Source organism: Gambusia affinis, linkage group LG10 (assembly GCF_019740435.1).
Source record: "Gambusia affinis linkage group LG10, SWU_Gaff_1.0, whole genome shotgun sequence".
NCBI lineage: Eukaryota > Metazoa > Chordata > Actinopteri > Cyprinodontiformes > Poeciliidae > Gambusia > Gambusia affinis.
The window spans coordinates 8,275,220-8,293,442 of record NC_057877.1 but is presented as its reverse complement, the minus strand read 5'-3'; positions in this window follow the sequence as shown (position 1 = coordinate 8,293,442).

Sequence of the window (18,223 nt, the reverse complement as noted above, 5' to 3'; positions counted from 1 at the left end):
TTCATACCCCCGACCATGCTTTGGGATTTTGTTTTGGGATATCACAGTAAGAGGGGGTAAATAAAAATACATGCCACGCACAAATTTTTAACAAGCACTATTCATTTTCTACAGCTGCAACTAGTGATTATTGTAGTCATTGATCAATCTATTGTTTATTCTGACAATTAATCAGATGAATTGGCACATTCTGCAGATTTTTCATTTAAGCCTTTTTTAAATACAATATTAGAAATGCATTAAAAGATGCAAATAATTAAATTATTTTATTTTTTTTTTTTTAAAGAAAACTTTTTGTTGCACATATTGCACTAAAACATTCCTTTAGTGAACACTTGATCATCTTCATTATGCGGTAACTCAGTCCTTTCAGCTCGACTTGTCAATAGTGCAGGGCTAATCTGGTTTTTTGTTTTTGTTTGTTTGTTTATTTTATTGCATTAACTGATTAATAGACTGAGGCAAAAGAACCAGCTGAAGCTGAAGTTTTTGGTAGAGCAAATTTACAGACAAAGGGTTTTTTTCTTTTCATCTTAAATTCAAAATGTGTATACTTTGCAGAGGTTTGGCTTCAATTACTGCTCTGAATGTGTTGCTTTTTCAGCAAATGGTCTGTTTTGACTTTGTATTCTCCAGTGAACAATCAGTCCTGAAATGATTCGACAGTTATTTCAATAATGGACTGATCTCTACCATTTCTTGTATTTTTATGGGCTCATGTTGTGTCAGATAAAGTTCATGAGGTTTGTCTTCGCCGTGTAGAAAAAGAGGAAACTGAAGGGCTGCGAATATTTTCTCTAGTTGCAAACTTCACACTCTTTGATACTTCCTTGACAGCGGCAGCTATTTGATCGGTCTTCTGCTACTCTGTCACGGATTTGTTTGCGAATTGGTCTGCTGCACACCCACAGGCCACTTAGAGCCAGTTGCCCTTTGACCTTCACGAGGGGTTAACTATGAGAATGAGAGGGTCACCGAGAAGTGAAGGGTTAATTGTTGTCCTTTTTCACGAGTAATCGCCAACACCACCCGTGCTCGGTGCCTCCTCCGCGCTACGAGTCTGTCAGCCAACACACACACACTGGACAGCTCCGGCAGCGTCTCCATCTTCTGTAGAGTCCCGCATCCCTGCCTCCAGGCGAACAGTCCCCCCTTTTTGTGGACAGATAGATGTTCTTCTTGTTTCCTGCCGCATGTTCAGCATACCACAGAGAGCTGGAAGGTCAGGCCTTGCCCTGGCCTCTCCCCTCATTACTTGATTTGGACCGTAACCCCCCCACCCCCATCTGCCTCCTCTTCCGCCCCTCCTGGGTTCACCCAAACACACACCAAAACCGCCGTCTCAGAAATGCAGTCGCAATGTGACCGAGTGCCGCCAAGGACACTGAGAAATGAACAGAGTGATCCTTAAAAAAAAAAAAGGAATAAAAATCAAAGTAATTCACTTTATTGGAGAGCTGAAGTTTATCATCCCGTTTCTCCCACCGTTCGCTTGAAGGACAGTTTGGGGTTGTTTCTCCGAGGAGAGTGATGCATGCGTTCATGTGACTGGGTGTGATTAGAGGACGGGACGGAGCGCGGCAGGTTAGGAGGTGGAGATGGAGAGGCAGGGGAAAGCCAGGTTGGGACAGGAGGGTAATTGGCTGAGATGAAAAATGAGAGTCCTTGACCTTTTGTTACCCCGAGCGATCGCTGATAGCTTGAGAGCACATCCCAGAGCCCCTCCCTCACCCATAAAGATCTTTAACTAGAGGGACGGAGGTAAAAAAACAAAAAAAACAAGGAGGGGAGTCGATGGCTTGTTCTTGGGCGTGGTGGTCTTTAACTGTGTGTGTGTGTGTGTGAGGGTCTCAGCTGTCTCAGGGTCCATTAGTCACTAATAGGGCTGTCACTCTGGGCTTTTAGCTCTTCTTGTTAGCACGGCAGACACCCAGCAAGCCCTCACAGATGTTTCCATTTGCATTGTTCTCTAACCAGGCTGCTCCAAACAAATACGGGTCTCGCTTGGGAGGTGATAGTCCTGCCTCAACCACACACACAACACCCACCAGGGGAAAAAATAAAAAATAAAACACCAAAAATCAGCTTTCCTTTGGCACCGATTGGCAGCTGAATGTGGGCTTCATGGTCTATTGTAAAGTACAGTTGCAGCATAAATTCCCCAAGCGCCCCTGTTTTGACCTTTGGTGTAAATGTGCTGCAAAGTGACAGGTGTGTCTGTTAATTAAAGCTCAGAGGTAATAACAGGGAGGCAGGCAGAAGTGGCCTTTGAAAAGAACTGAGGCCCGGAGGGTAGAGGATAACCGGACCCGGTTTACATGAAGACTGAATATCTTTGTTGTTTGTTTTAAACAGACAGAAAGTATATTTGGTAAAGAAAAAAAGGTTGCTGAAATCCAGTTTTGAAACGAAAAAGCAAATGCAAAATAGCAGAAGAAACAGGATTTAACGAGAGGAACCAACGAGGGTTGAGAGCAGCAGAAGTGTTTAAATGCTGTCAGGGTCAATGTTGGAACAATAGACCTGGGCTGATTAGCTAACAAGTTGCAGGTGTGAGGAGAGAAAGAAACTGGCACAGGGGGCCAGAGAGAGAGAGATGGTACACAATCTAACTAACAAATAAGAAGACAAAAACAAACTAGAATGACTAAGAAAGGACGTAGCTGAAGTAAAACAGAAACAAAGCTGATCTAACCAAAGTATTGAGACTAGAATCCACAAATCAAAACCCCAACGACAACATGTTTTCCAATCGGTTCAGTATTTTAAACTGGTTTATGTTTTGTACTTCCAGTTCATCATTTAATCCTTTCCATAGATCCGACCCACACACTGATACACAAAAATCCCCAGTACTTGTTCTGATGCTTTGCTGTTGTTTTATGTTTTTTCCCTTAAATTATAACCCATTTTTCTGTCACAAAACATTTTTTGAACACTGAGCGGAAGATGACGGCTTCTTGCTTTGGACATTTGATTAAAAAAAATTAAATTAAAAAAAAGGGTTTGTATGCTCCCAATGCTTCATGATTTATTTTGTGTCACATGCAGCGACTGGACATATAAATGGACTTTATGTGTATGTTTACTACACATAAAGTCATGTAAAATGTTGTTGAGAACAGTTGGAAAAAAAGAAAAAAAAAGTCGGAAGAAGGAAGAAACTTTGAGGGAGAGAAACGGAGCAGCGGAGAAATTAGGCACCAGAGAGCGAGCAGCTGTGAGGAGCTGCAGGTTCTCCTTGTTAAACTCACCACCATATGGATGGCATCTGAGCCGGTTCTGGGGGTGATTTTTATAACTGCTTTTACAGTTTTACAAGCCTCCAACGTCCAATGAGAAATAACCTTTCCTACCTGCCAGCGCATGACCGTGGAGCTCACGAGGAGGAATAAATGTAAACACTGTCCTGCGCCGCGTCTCACATCTGACTAAACGTTTTGGACGATCTTCGGAGGGCGCAGATGTTCACCTGTCCATTTCTTTGTCCACCGCGCCATCCATCATCCGGTCCTTCAGGGGTCTTAAGGACGATTAAAGGCTCACGGAGAAATAAATCCAATTAAAGTAAAAACAAACTGTGCTGATTTCGGTTGTCTTTTTTTTTTTTTTTTTCCTAACCTGATGGATGGATGTGCTGCAGTAGCTGAAGGTAAAATAAATACGTTCAGCTGAAAACTGAAAAAGCGCTTCAGTCTGCCCAGAGTGGGCCATCATGTGTATCCCATTACTTGGCAATTACAATCAGACTTAAGTGTTCAACGACAGATTATGCAACACTGAGCGACAATAATTGCTGTATTTTCAAGATATGCAACTGAATTTTCAGCGCTTAATGACGGTTGAGCATATTTTGCTTTAACGTCAAATCGTTAAAGGAATAAAAGTCACTTCTCAGCGAATGAGTTCTATGGGAACCTACTCACACACACGCACGCACACACCCCACCCACCCCACGCACACACACACACACACACACACTCACATATTGTACATTAAATCTGCCAAGAAGCTCATTGCCGCTCATGCTTTTCCCATTGAGTTCACTGGGTTCCGCCGCCGTTGTCATCCGAGTTGTCGAGGCTCTCAAGCAAATTGCATTTCTCAGGCTTTTCTCTCAGCGTTTGAACTGGAAATCTGAAGGGGATCGGGTTTCCACTTGTGGGGCCGGGGGAGGGGATTGGAGAGAATGTTCTCTCTTCTCGTGAGACTTGAGCGGACAGACGGTTGATCCACGCTCTGCTGTCTGTCAGTGCTCAGCAAGTCAGTCCAACAAGTCGACTGAAGCTTTCTCAAAACATTTCAGCATATTGGACCACGGCGCTGTCCAACTGTGTGCATGCGTGTGTGTGCATGTGTGTGTGTGTGTAGAGCGGGTTTGTGTGTTAGTTTTCCTCAAAGCCGTCTGTTGATTCCCTCCATGCATTTCTTTAAACACTCTTCTCTTTAATCAATCGATCAATCAAGTTTATTTGGATAGCACATTTCAGCAGCAAGGCGGTTCAAAGTGCTTTACGTTGTAAAAACGCAAAAAACAAAAACATCATCAAAACGTCATACAGTCACCAATTGAGAAACCAGTATCAAATATGGCCTCGACTCTTCAACAAGCTATAACAATTCAGAATAAACCCCCATATACAAGCCATGCAAGACGTGTACTTACTTCTCTGGTTGGAATTGCACGCACGTATTGCAACTAGAGTTTTTAAAAACATATTTCTTGCTTTCGCTCTCGGCTGTTTTGGGGGGGGAAAAATAAAACGGTACGAGACGTAGCATGGAGGAAACTATCCGACCTCTTTGCATCATTTGTGAAAACAGACGCTTGAGTCAAAACATTTGGTCTATTGTGCTCCAGTCTGAGAGCATCTGTGACTTTTAATGAGGCAGATCTCTGTGAACCAACTACAGGAGGACATGTGGACACCAGAACTGTCTAAGCAGAAGACTTATGGGCTTCACCTGCACATCTGCTTCATGTGACCACATGTGAAACAAAGTACTAACAAGATCAGGATCTTCAGAAGGATGAAAACAGATTCTAGTGGATCGTGAGAACCCAAAACTATTAGTATCGCCTTTTTTTCCCCCAACTTGTTGTACTGAAAGTACCTGCTGGACAAAACAGCAGAGTTTTTGCTAATATTGTTGTGGATCAGAGCTCGGTAGGTATTCGGGGCTGAGTAAAATAAACTAGAAAATGATGATACATGTTTACATTTGCTGTACGACTCTTGATCCAGCACCTTTTGAAGTGCAGTGAGTGAGACGGGACACCACAGTGAATGCACAGAGGTGGGAGAGTGACGACATGGGGAAGCACATGTGAAAACCCCATGCTAGGAGGATGACATTTAAACAGTGTTCACGGCTGATCCAAAATACAGGCTGATCCAAAATGTGCAGATTTGACCGGATTTATGAAGAATAAAGCAGAAAACTATTAGGGAGTTTTCTCCTGTCTTCAATACAGTGGAGAAGCCTTTTAACATTATACATTAAACGCAAGAGGAACACAAAACAGAATATTAACTGGGCCAATATGATAAATGAGCAAAACCACTGGTCTCACACTGCGGCCATTGAGTCCTGCAACTTTTAGATGGGTGGAGGACAAACCTGTACACTTGGACTAAATGGCTACTTTACCTCCTTAACATGTAGCCAGGCTCTACAGAGCTGTGCTAATGAGCTAATATGCACAGGTGTGCTGAAACAGAGAGGCATCTAAAAGTTGGAGGACCACCGGTCTAAACCAATCCACAGTGACCTGGGCTGTTAGTTTGGGGGTTGCCTCCTGTTGGAAGCAAAGAGACCAGAGTAGGAATGGGAACCACATTCTGAAAACCGAATCAATAGACTTCCACTTTACTGCAATTCACCCCTTTTTTCCCTTTTTATATCATAAAATCCTAAATGAATGCGTCTTGGCTTCTCTCAGCAGAACTGCGTTTAGCTTTGTGCTTCATCTTGGTAAGTAATGTGACCTGTTCGGTACTTTCTCCTGAAACTGTAACTCACTTTGCATCCCACACTCTCTAAATTGTTGTTCCCCCTTTTGCGCTAATAAATTTCCTGTTTCGCAGAGGGACGGCCAAGAACGCATAAAGCCCCTGATCAATAATCACGGGCGGCGCGTTCCTCCACCTGACGTCTTCCGACACCTTCCGACGTTGCCTGTCGAGCGGGATCGTAAAGGTTTACTGAGCCGACCAAAAGTTGTGTCTCCGAGTTCAAAGCGAGGAGCCGCTGACGCACGTCGGTCCCCGAGGTGGCTGAGAAGAGCGATCGTTTTATCTCTGTGTCAGGTAACCACAACAGTGGGGGTTGTGTGAGTGTTTACATCACGATAACAGAGCCAGGGCTCACCGCACTGCCTCCCTCCTCCTTCATCGTGACGTTGTTTTTGTGTGCCGTCGCCAGCAAACTGTTCCACGTCTCCTCCGCCAGCTTCCCCTCTCCTCCCGTCACGTGAGGCTTGACCTTCAGATGCTGATTGCAGGTCCAATTTGAGTGTTTTTCCTCTTTTTTTTTCCCTTTTCGTCTGTGGCAACAGAAAAGAAGAAGAAGAAAAAATATATAATAGAAGGTTGATAGGAGGGAGGAAAAGGAAACCATGAAAACAGCTGGGGTAGAAGAGAGCTTTCGAAATGCTCTTTTCTAAACAGAGAGCCAGTGAGTTGGGAAGGAAAAGGGAGGGGAAGAAAAGAGGAGCTGGGAAGAAGGGTGGAACACACAGAAATCTGAACCGCTGCCAAACTATTGTAAGAGTAGCTGCTCGGCCTGCAGCTGTCTTGGAAATCTTTCTGAAACCACTCGTTTCCCCTGCACATCTGTCCTCATCCCTCTTCTTTGTCTTCTCTGATCACCAAAAGGATCTGATCACCAAAACAGACAGGGCTTGTTTGAGCCGAGGGGAAATCTCGCCACACACTAATAACATGAAGGTGCACTGAGTGATGTGTGTTTAGGGGAAATTTGAAAGGATTTTATTCTTTTTTTTTTTTTTATTCTGCTGAAAGGAGCAAAATGGATTCACCTCCCAACCTGATGCTCATGGGGAGAGATGGATTAGAAAGGAGGGCACTTTAAATGGAAAATGGCGGCGTGCCAAGTGGGAAAGTGGCCTTTCAGCTCTCTGCTTGTTTTATACAGACTCCTCCATTTACCGGTGTTGTTTTAGCTTTGGTGCAGGAGTATTTGCGCGTTTTTTGCATTACCAGTACAAAATTCAAAGAGTTTGCTGGGATTTTGCATAATCAGAAGAGGTGATTTGATAGTAGCTCGTACGGGACGTGGAAGAAATCAAATTTTTCACAGATTATCCGTCCGACGTTACGCTGTCACGACACAGTGGCAGTTTTACAGATACGTAAAACACACATTCTTCATAAAAGTCACATAAAGCTTTAAGGACGTAGCAGAGAGATCCACGCTAACTCTGGAGGAGCTGCAGAGATCCAAAGTTCAAGTGGGAGAATCTGCCAACCGCAACTTATAACCTATGTATTCCATGTTTTGGGCTTTTCTTGTTGAATAATAAAGGAAAGAAAGTATTGAAAGAACTCCAAAAGAGGATCCTGTTTACAGTTTGCAAGTTGAAAATTGGTCAATTTCTACACGCAGGATCCCTTTTGATTTTAAAGCCTAAACTACGCGCCACTTTGCAGCGATGTGTTACATGAAATGCCATGTCATACGCTGAAGTTTGTGGTTTTTGACGTGAAAAACAAAAAAAGAGAAAAAATTTCCAGGGGCGTGAGCAGCTGTACCTGCTAAAACGTTTTCCGCTTACAATAAGCTGTAAAAAGCTTTGTGCCGAGGTGCGTGTGAGGGAGTGACTTCCTGTCAGAGTCGTAATAACGGGGATAACACACTCGAAGGTACGCCTGTCACACATCTCCTTACAAATGGGCTGCATTGTGTGTGTGTGTGTGTGTGTGTGTGTGTGTGTGTGTGTGTGTGTGCCCTCATAAGTCAAACTCCAGTCGTCCCCTTTTGCATTCAGAGCAGCACACTGTTTGCTCTTATCTGTGCATCTGGGCAGAAGGAGGAAGGGCGAGCAGCTGACAGGTTGTAGTTAAGCTCTCTGTTCCCTCACTGCTCCTCGGCTGCAAATAGCATTTCCCTTTAAGTACTGACTAAAGAGACAGGCTGTGTTTTTTAAATTATGCCAGACATAATTAAAGAAAAGAAAGAAAAGCACAAACCACCTCTCAGCTCATGTCCCACATGTAAGTCCGGTGTGGTCTTCTCTCTTAGAGTGGACAGATGTCGTCCATACTGCCCAGACCTGCTGCTGCTGCTGGCAACCTGCATCCGAGTTCAATTTATCGCAAGTATTTTACCAGGGATAAGTTCAGTGAATAGGCAACAACTGTACAGCGTCTTGCTGAAGTTTTTACCACTCCTCGTTTATGTTTTATCACAACACTTCCACAAATTGTAAGGTGTTTCATGAGACATGCCGTCATAAATTCATGGGTAAATTGTGAAGTAGAAGGAAAGTGTTACAACTTTGTTTAATTTTCATTTGCAGTTTCGCACAGAGCATGTCGGTGAAGCAGAAAACCTGCGGAAGAAGATGTCCTGGTCAGATAAGGATAAGATTAAACTTTTTTTCCCTACATGGAAAATTCTGTCTGAACCCGGAACGTGCCATCGCACAGTTAAATGTGGTGGTGGCAGCATCATGCTGATGGGATGATTTTCATCAGCAGGGACCAGAGGTGGGTAAAGTACCCAAAACTTGTACCCATGTATTAGTAGCACTGCTTAAACATTTTTTACTACAGGAAAAATAAAAAATAGAATTTGGTAGTCAGGTAACTTAAGTACCAAAAATCAGTCATTTAATATTTCGAATGTCCGTCATCACACAGACCAACATATGAAGTTATGTGGAGATTTTGGTATTTTAAAGACCAAAATGAAATGTTTGAAATATAATTCGTATTATGATGAATAACATAAATATAAAAGGTTTTCCAAATGAGTTTCTTTTCTTTCTCTACAAAAACTTATGAAACTTTAAAAGAAACTGCAGGTCTGAGTCTGGTGATTTATTTATTTATTTATGTACGTTAAAACAAGCTTCTTCTTGATTTAGTGAAGTTACTTTGAATGGGTAGGGTATCCAGAAATTTTGCAGAAGTAAGAGTAATGACCCTTCATAATGAAATTACTCACGCCAAAGTAAAAAGACAACTATATATATTTTTTTTTCTAAAAGGTTACTGAAGTAAATTTGTCTAGTTACTACCCAGCTCTGTCAGTGGCTTATAATATGAGAAAATATGAAAAGTTATTAATTTCTTTTTAGCATTTATGAAAACACTAAAAAGAAGAAAAAAAAAATTAGGCTTCTGATTGGCTGCTAAGACAGGAAACAGGATGGACCCCACCAAAATAAAACATCAGATTAAATGATTCTGTTCTAGCTACAAATATAAATAAAGCCGGACACTAAGAACGCAAAGTGGATAAAAAGTGATTTTTAAATTTAAAAAAGTGTATAAGAGATTAATTACATTTAATACAGTACTTGTGATTTTTATTGCCAAGCCTTTTACAGAGTGTGGCGTTGCTGCTCCTGAACTCTGCTCACTGTAGTACAGTGTCAGTATTGTTCCCAAAGAGTTCCCCGCCGAGCAGTAACCAGAGTACATGCACTAAAAACAAAGACCTTTATTTAGAGAAGGCTTGTTAAAATCCTGGAGCATTGTTTGCCCGGTGTAGCCTCTTAAGTGGCATCCAGCAGATGTTGTGATATTGCGCTGAGTTGAGATGAGAAAAGTAGTCAAAGTTCCCCTCCATCATCTGTAGCCCTTTGTGGCTGATTGTCTGTGTCCTGACATGAGAAAGGCCGTCTGGGCGCAGGCCAGCTGGAGCCGCCCTCAGCTCCTCTGAGAGCCAGAGTTACAAAGGCTCACTGTGTCGGAGTGGCACACTGAAACTGCACCCTGGCAGCACCTCCAGGCAGCACTTTAGTAGTGATTTTACTGTATTATTATTTTTTTTTTCATCCACTGTCTTTAAACCCGATCCGGTCATTCTGTTTTTTATTTACCTGCTTTTGTTCCTGTTTGCGTTTATGATGTCAAGGTTTCTCTTTCCATTTTCTCTTTCTTTCTTTCTTGTTAAAAGAAGAAAAAAACCTTCTTTCTTTCTTTTCTCCTTTCTTTCTTACTTTCCTTCTCTCTTTCTATGCCCGCTCCTCATCTCTGGCAGCACCTAGCACATTATTAAGCAGACTGTCTATTTCACAACAGCTCGCCCTTTCACACAATGTCCTGTCGGCAACATGTTTTTCCATATAAACAAGATTTTCCGGCTCTGTTTACACATGTGCTTGTAGTGAAAACTCCTAACAGGGTTTACGTTGTCTTCATGTGAGACCGGGATTAGCTGCACTCAGGTGGAAGCAAGGCACTAATCCGCTGTAAGAAGCCTAAGAGCGTGGATCCAGATGACAACTGAGAAAACGGCAAGAGTTAGGCGGTGGGGAAGTCCCTTCCTAACCCCATCCGTCCTGCCGTCTTGCCATTACATCAAGCTGGTTTTAAATCTCTTCTAAAACTGGTGTTACTGAGCCACCTAACGCTGTTTCGGTTTGACTCTCGTCTGTCCGAGTTAACAAAGTAGGAAGGAAAATCTCACTTCTTTTGCTAAGAAAACAAGTCTGACCTCAGCAGGTTATCTGTGACGTTTAACCGGATTTGTAAGACGTCTGATATTTCAACTAATCCCTCCATGCAGGCTATGGAAATATGTTGGGCTGAACTTTTGAGTTAATCATCCGTTTCCTCTGGTGACAACAGTGACAGTGTTTTTGCTCAAAAAAAAAATTTGATTTTCAAAAACCTGCAGGGTTTTGCAAAAGTATCAGAACTCAGTAAACGTTGACGCATTGCTTGACGTTACAAACACAAATGTCAATGTATTTTATTGAAATGGCATAATAATGAAGTGGGAGGTTTAAAAACAAACAAACAAACAAAAATCTGGAAAGCATTTGTTTTCATTTCCCCAGAGTCATAAAAAAACAAAAAAAAAAACACCTTTGACTTTAATTACAGCCACAAGTCTTCTGTGGCTTTGAACGTCTCAGAACTAAAATAGATATCGAGTCTTATTGGCAAAAATAGCTCATGGTCAGTCAGACTGTACTTGGCAGAAACTATCTGATTCCCACATGAAACAGATTGCCACAGGTTTGTAGAGTTATTACACAGTAATGACACTAAGTCTGATATATCATCATGTTTATAGTGTTGTACACAATTTCTGCAAAGACCTGATAATAATGACTTGCTATGCTATGCATGTGTTCTGTCTGCACTGATGAAGATCTAATCAGCTCTGAATGCTGAATGCTTGAAGCTATTTGAGATTAATTACTTTCCATCTAAATTTTATGATTCCTATAGGACTCGCATAAAGAATTTAACTTTTAAATCCCTTTAAATATACTTAATCAGTGGAGAGCTGATTAAGTATAGGAAAATCGGGAAAAAAACTATCCATTTATCACATTTTGACCTTTCTTGATTTCTGCGGTAGACCAACATCCAAGGAAAGTCAGAGTAAGAGCTTGGTTTTGTTAAAAAGATATTTGGTGTTCAGCTGCGATGGATTGTGGTCTCCACCCTTTGCAGAACGGGAAAGGCCAGGTTCTGGGCAGTGACCCTACGAAGGTTTAAACGAGGCTAGAGGACATAAGCGGCCGCTCTGTGCAGCTTGGTGTTTGGTGTGTGCCTGTTAAGTGACTGAGTTGACCCCAGAATCGTGGCCGCTGGGTCAGTCAGAGGTGTGAAGCCACCGACCCAACGTCTGACCTGGTGTTTCGGGTCTTTCTCTTCCCAGGAGTCAAATCCAAACACATACACACACAAAAAAAGGAATCAAAGTCACACAGAGTGTTCCCTCTCTGCCATTTCCATCCTCTAAGATCGTCAAGCCTACCTGTGTAAATAAACGCTCCAGTCACCTTTCCTCCTCCTCAACGTCTACTATTTAAGATAAACACAGGGGGGTTGGGGGCGGGTTAATGAGGCCAAGTTTAGGGAAGAGGAGGAGCGGGGAGGGAGTGATGGGGAGCTGGAAAGAGGGGTTGAAGGTAGGGGAGACCCCGGGGAGCTCATTATACTCGGCCGGAGAAGACGTCAACTTACTAGCACAGATTCAGGCCCACACCTCCGAATGTTTTTAACGCACACACAGAGACTTGTTACTCTCCTGGTGTAGTGTACGCTGGTGTAAAAGCTTTTAAAGCGTGCTTATTGAAAGCGGTAGCCAAGACTTCCAACTGGTTTCTGGAGGGTTGAAGCATCATGAACTAAAATTTCACATAAAACCAAAAAGAAAAAAAAAAAATGGTGACATTTGTTAAAGAGCTGTTCCACAAAAGCTTGAAGTTATTAGATTTTCCAGCATTGGGGGTAAAATTTATTTTATTTTATTTTTTACTTTTTCTTTTAATAAAGAAATAATCATTGTCAATATAGGCACATGTATTTTATTATTGGCCCGTAAAATATATTTCTTGTTGTTTTTTCCTTCCCTAGCCTTTGTCAGTGTTATTCTGGCTCTGTTTATTTACAAGTCCTTGTTTTATGATCATCGCTTTAATTGATAGTTAACTATGGCTCTGCTCCCCCGCTGTTAGATGAACATAAACAAGCGCTAAAGCAAAACATATGTGACTCCCTCCACCCCATGTGTACGTGGACGCAACCCGGGGGTGTGAGAGCCAGGAAAGTCAGACTGGTTTCATTATGCTCCAAACTAGCTCATTATGGTTTGGGAAAAATCATCCAAACCCCGAGCTGTTTCCATGGTAATGCCATCTCAGCTCTTCCTCTCCTCTTTTCTCCTCCCTTACAGCTTCTGCGCTGGTTGTAGTTTTTTTTTATTTTTTTGTTTGTCTCGTCCTCCTCTTCTCGCCTAACAATCTGAGTGAAAACTAGACTCACGCGCACATGCACAGGAAAATGGCAGCGATAAAGTTTCATAGCTACCCTCCCTCTGCCCTTTTACTTTGGCTGCCTCCTGCTTAAAGACAAATAAACGAGTGGAAACAAAAACAGCAGGGGGGGTGGTTGTCTCTGTCCTTTTCCTTGCTGCTTTATTTGTGTCCATTTTTCTTGTTGCTAGAGAGTTTATGCTCCCATTTGCTGTTTTTTATTTTTATTTTTATTTTGCAGACTAGGATTGTGTGAGACAAAGCAGGGAAGTGTCACAATGAAACTTTACTCTTTTCATCTCAAGTTACACTGTAAAATTACCTTTTTTTCTTGACTTAAATCAAAAACAGAATTTTTTCTCTTTTTTTTTTCTTTTTTTTTTTTTACTTAACAACAAAAAAACTTAATCCAATTCAAATTGTTGGGGTAGTTCATCCATGAGTGCCTGGTGGTTGACCTTGGTGTCTGGGGATCAGGGAAGCTCTGTCCGATGAAGACCCCTCTAAATGGTCGTCCAGGGTGGAAGATCAAAGGTGGTGTCATGTAAACTCATGGGCAGGTAAGGCGGGACGCATGGCTTTTCTCTCTCTCATAATGTGGCTTTTAGGAGGTGGGATGTCCTGGACACAGTGAGCGTCCTGTGTAGGGGGGAGTTAAACTCAGGTTTAAAGCGAAAGTGGAGGTAGTTCAGACATCTGATCAGGTTGCTCCGTGACACTCTTTATGTGTTTTCCAAGTTCCCCCAAAGGAGGAGACCCTTTGGGGGAAGAACGTTTGGCCTTAAATACGACACAAAGTTCGTCTTCGTACAACCAAGCTTTAATAATAAGTAGAACCACATCTATGCAGGGACTTTTACTGAAAAGCTTAAATAAGGTATTATTTTACTTATTAAATTTGGCTAAATATATGAAAGAGGGTGACTTGAATCCTGTTCTTACAACTGGGAATACATTTGTTCATCTGAGCCCTAAAAGAATTTGAAAACTGCCTGCCTTACTTTTAGTAAAGCAAAAGAGGAAAACAATTTTAAACGTTTGGATCTACGATGAACAACTTTTTACTATCAAAAATTAAATCAATAAATCAGGCTGTTTTTTTTTTTTTACTGTTATTTTCTTGAGTACTTTTGTCTCTACAATATTTGGCCCATGTGACAAAAAGTTTGAACACCCCTGATCTAAACTACTCATGCTCTCCCATGTTTGAGAACACAATAAAGTAGTTCGGAGCTGTGCGGTTCTTCTTATTATTGCACGTTGTTTCATGTTTTCTCTTTGTTACCTTCGCTCCAATCGCGCGCGCACTCTGCTTGCGCGCTCACACAGAGACTCGCACTTTATCATGTGAGCGACCATTTGCGTTGTCACCTTGATGAAGCTCTTGGCGCCTCTCTGGGGGCTGTTTTAAAGCCCAGACATCCTTAGCCATTACTCAGGTGAAACGCCACCGGCTGGTGATCAATGTGTCTCTAATAGCGAGCACGAGAAGGAGCAAAAAGCTAGAGAAAGGCAATGAAATTGATAGAGAGAGATAAAGAGAAGCACTGAGAGTGACTGCACTTTTACCATCTCGTTTATCACCTTTTTCTTTGGGAGCACTAACCCGCTGCTCTAATAGCCTGTCTGGAGAGAGTATTTACAAGGTGCCATCAAAACAGCTGCATTTATCTGGGCACTTGAATCACACACCTTTATCATTACGCCCACGTGCATGTGTGAGACAGTGTGCGCGTGTGTGTGTGTGCGTGTCTGCTGAAAGGCCGGCTGACCCTTGCTTTAGCCGGACAGGGAAGCGTAAAAAGGTGAGGCTCGACTACGAGGCGGATAATGTTCCTTAAAGTTCAGCCAGATCATGAGGTCATCACTCCCGTCTCTGTTAGCCTGCCTGACCTTCAGTCTGCTCGTCTGTCTCACCGCCTATCAGTAAGACAATCTCCGCCGTAATGCTTTTGATGTGCGGCGCTTTCAGAACGCGAACACTGCATAAAGAAGACGAGGGAAGAAAAGTAAACAAAGAAAAAAAAACTGCATGTGCAGTTTTGTTTTTTTTTAGTTTTTTTTTGTTTATGCATGGGAAAAGGGAAGCTGAAGAAGCAAAAAAGAAAAAAAAAAGACCTTGATAAGAGGATGGAGGAGGGGGCTGATTTTGTGTGAGTGTGTGGGAGACGGGGAGAGCGGAGAGTGCCAGGCGATGCTGGAGGGAGGCTGGGCGTCTGGAAAACATCAAGCTGTAGCCCAATGCTTGTGTGCGTGTGTGTGTGTGTGTGTGTGTGTGTGTGTGTGTGCGTGTTTTTGTGTGTGCTGTGCAGCTCCTCTGGTCTCTGGCTTGTTAACCTGAGGGTCACGGGCAGCTTCAGGTGATGAAGTCAATGCCTGGCACACAAGATGGGAATAAAGACCTCTCCCATGGTGAGCACATGTTCATGAATAAACACAACATATTTAGAGGCTTATATGCTGTGGCCTCTCTGCGCCACAACTCTTTTAAGGGAGTAGTTTGACATTTAAGGGATTATGCTTATTCAGTATTTCCCCCCGAAAGGTAAATAACGTAATAAATTCAGTTCTTATGTCAGAAGGATTAAAGTTGTACCACACTGCTTTGGAAAAAGTATTCAAAACTCTGGAACTTCACTGCAAAAACTCAAAATGTTGTCACCAAGTATTTTAGGTCAAGTTTCTAGTGCAAATGTCTTAGTGCACTTGCAACAAGGCAAAACTAACTCACAAGTAACTTTTCGTCAAGAAATGGGAGCTTGTTTTAAGTCAATAATTCCTCAATAGTGATGAAGTAGAACTAGTCTTAAGTGAAATAATCTATCTATAATCTATTAGTTATATTATAGAACTAATACTTTATCAATATTAAGGAATCATTTACTTAATACAAGCTTCTATGTCTTGCTGAAAAGTTACTTGCAAGTTAGTTTTGTCTTATTTCAAGTTTACTAAGATGAACTTAGTAACTTGCACTAGAAACTAGATCTGAAATACTTCATAAGATTTTGTGTTTTGCAGTTTCCCAGATTGTTCTGCAATCACAAACTTTAATGTATCTTAATAAGGATTTGATGTGATAAATCAATACAAAGTAGTGAAGAAATGTTCTACGAATAGAAAATCTGGAAAGTGTTGTCCATACTTATAATCAGCTCCTTTTGCTCTACCACCTATTGACTTCAAAGGTCATTTATTTCTTAAGGAGATTAATTTGATTTCAGTATACACAGTTTTCTAAATTAGTATGCAAGTGATATTTTCTCAGATTTTCTTAAATGCTCAATGCAAATGAAGGTCGGTATAATTTTCAAGTCATGAACTATTACAGTACACTGTAAATCAAATTTCACTGAACATTTTTTTCTGGCAAAGTCAAAACTTTAAAATCCACACTTAAGAGTTTTTATTCATGCTCTCATAACTAGTTTGTAGCATTTCGGATCTAACCATATCTTGAGAACTAATTTGGAGAATTGGGACACCAAAAACCCTCCGCTCTGTATCTGTGTGCATTGTGTAGTCAAAAGAGAAAAAGACCAACAGCTGGTACGGTGTGTGTGTGTGTGTGTGTGTGTTTTGCCTCATGAGGCCTGGATAGGGATCGGTGTTGAATTACTCAGAGTAGTTTGGATGAAGAAAGGTGGAGTGAGCGGGCTCCACAGCCAAGAAAGTGAAGGGGTGACAGATGAACAGCGTGACGGGAGACGCAGGGAGGTGATTACTGGCTAATTAAGCCAAAGTCTGACATCCAAAGCAGTTCTCATGCTCTGGCACAAGGCATTGTGGTCAGGAATTTGAGAAATGCATTTGATCAGTGCGGTGTGTTATTTTGGATGACTCCTGGGGACAATGCAGCCACCGGAGAAGCGAGAAGGAGAAGAGAGGCATCGACTTCATGAACATGTAAATCCTGATTTGAGTTCGTCAGAGGATGAAACTCCTATTGAGCTCATTTGCTGAAGAGGAAAAAGGTAAAAACAAAATTCCAGTTCTCAGGAGTAAAAGGTATTATTACACTGGACCCCAAACACCTTGTGACTCCCACCTCGCTCATCTTTCCCTTTTGTCCTCATGGTGAATGTGCGTGTGTGTAAGATGAGTGTTCACCTTTAGACTAAAGGAGTTAATATGATCTCCAGCTCTGCAGTTTTGACAGCTGAATAACCCAAAGAAGAAACAGACACCCCAATCTTGGCTTCGGTGTCCTGTCACGAGATAAAGCCAGCCTGCTGGGAGGCTTTGGGATTCTTCGTGAGCGTGCAGCACTGTGCAAAAGTATCATGAAGTTTTACACATTTCATAACATTTCCACCTTGTATTTCGATATACTTTATTGGATTATTATGTGAGAAACCAGCCAGAAGCAACAAAAGTGAACTGGAAAGAAATTTATACTATATTACACAGATTTTTTAAACTTTTGTTTTTTGGGGGGGTTTTTATGTTTTTCCAAAATAACATATTGTAGGTGCAGAATGCCTATAGTCTGATAACTAAATCAAATTCAGTGCAACTAATTGCCTTAAAAAGTAATTTAACGGAGTCCATCTGAGTGATTTAATCTCATGCCAAAGTTGATTAGAAAACGACAAAAATTTTAAGCCTGTATGTAAAAAAAAAAAAAGTGCAGCTAAAACTGCAAACATGGAGGTGGCAGCATCATGCTGTGGAAAAACTTGTGTTTTTATTCCATTCAGTTCAACTAAACCCCACATACAGGTATATTACTACGGTTTAAGATCCTGCTTTTATCAAGCACCATTACTAGGAATTTTTAGAAAAACATTTTGGCACCAGGATGCAATTAAAATATTCCATATAGATTTTTATAACACTCTCCATAAGAACAAAAATGTGTGAAAGCATTAAAACCAAATTTTTCTCTAGAGAATAATGTCTGTAAGTGACAATGTCCTGAGTATGCTTCTCCTCAGCCCCGGGGGTCAGACTCCTCTAAAGGCTCACAAGATAAACCTGAGAGGTCAGGGGATGATTAATGGAGGAAAGGGAGAAACAAACAAAAAACAAAAATCACAATTCAAGATGGTGGAATCCCCCCACCCTACTTTTCACCAAACGAACACAGAGTTTAGAGAGGGTATGTGAGAAATTAGTATTTAAAATGCAACTATGTTATTGTATTTATTGTGGAGCTTCAAGAAAATACTTTTAACTTTTAACTGAAAAGTCAAACGGTTTGAAGTTTCATCCTTATGTCACCATTTCAAATTTCTTCATGCTCGTAGTTGCCA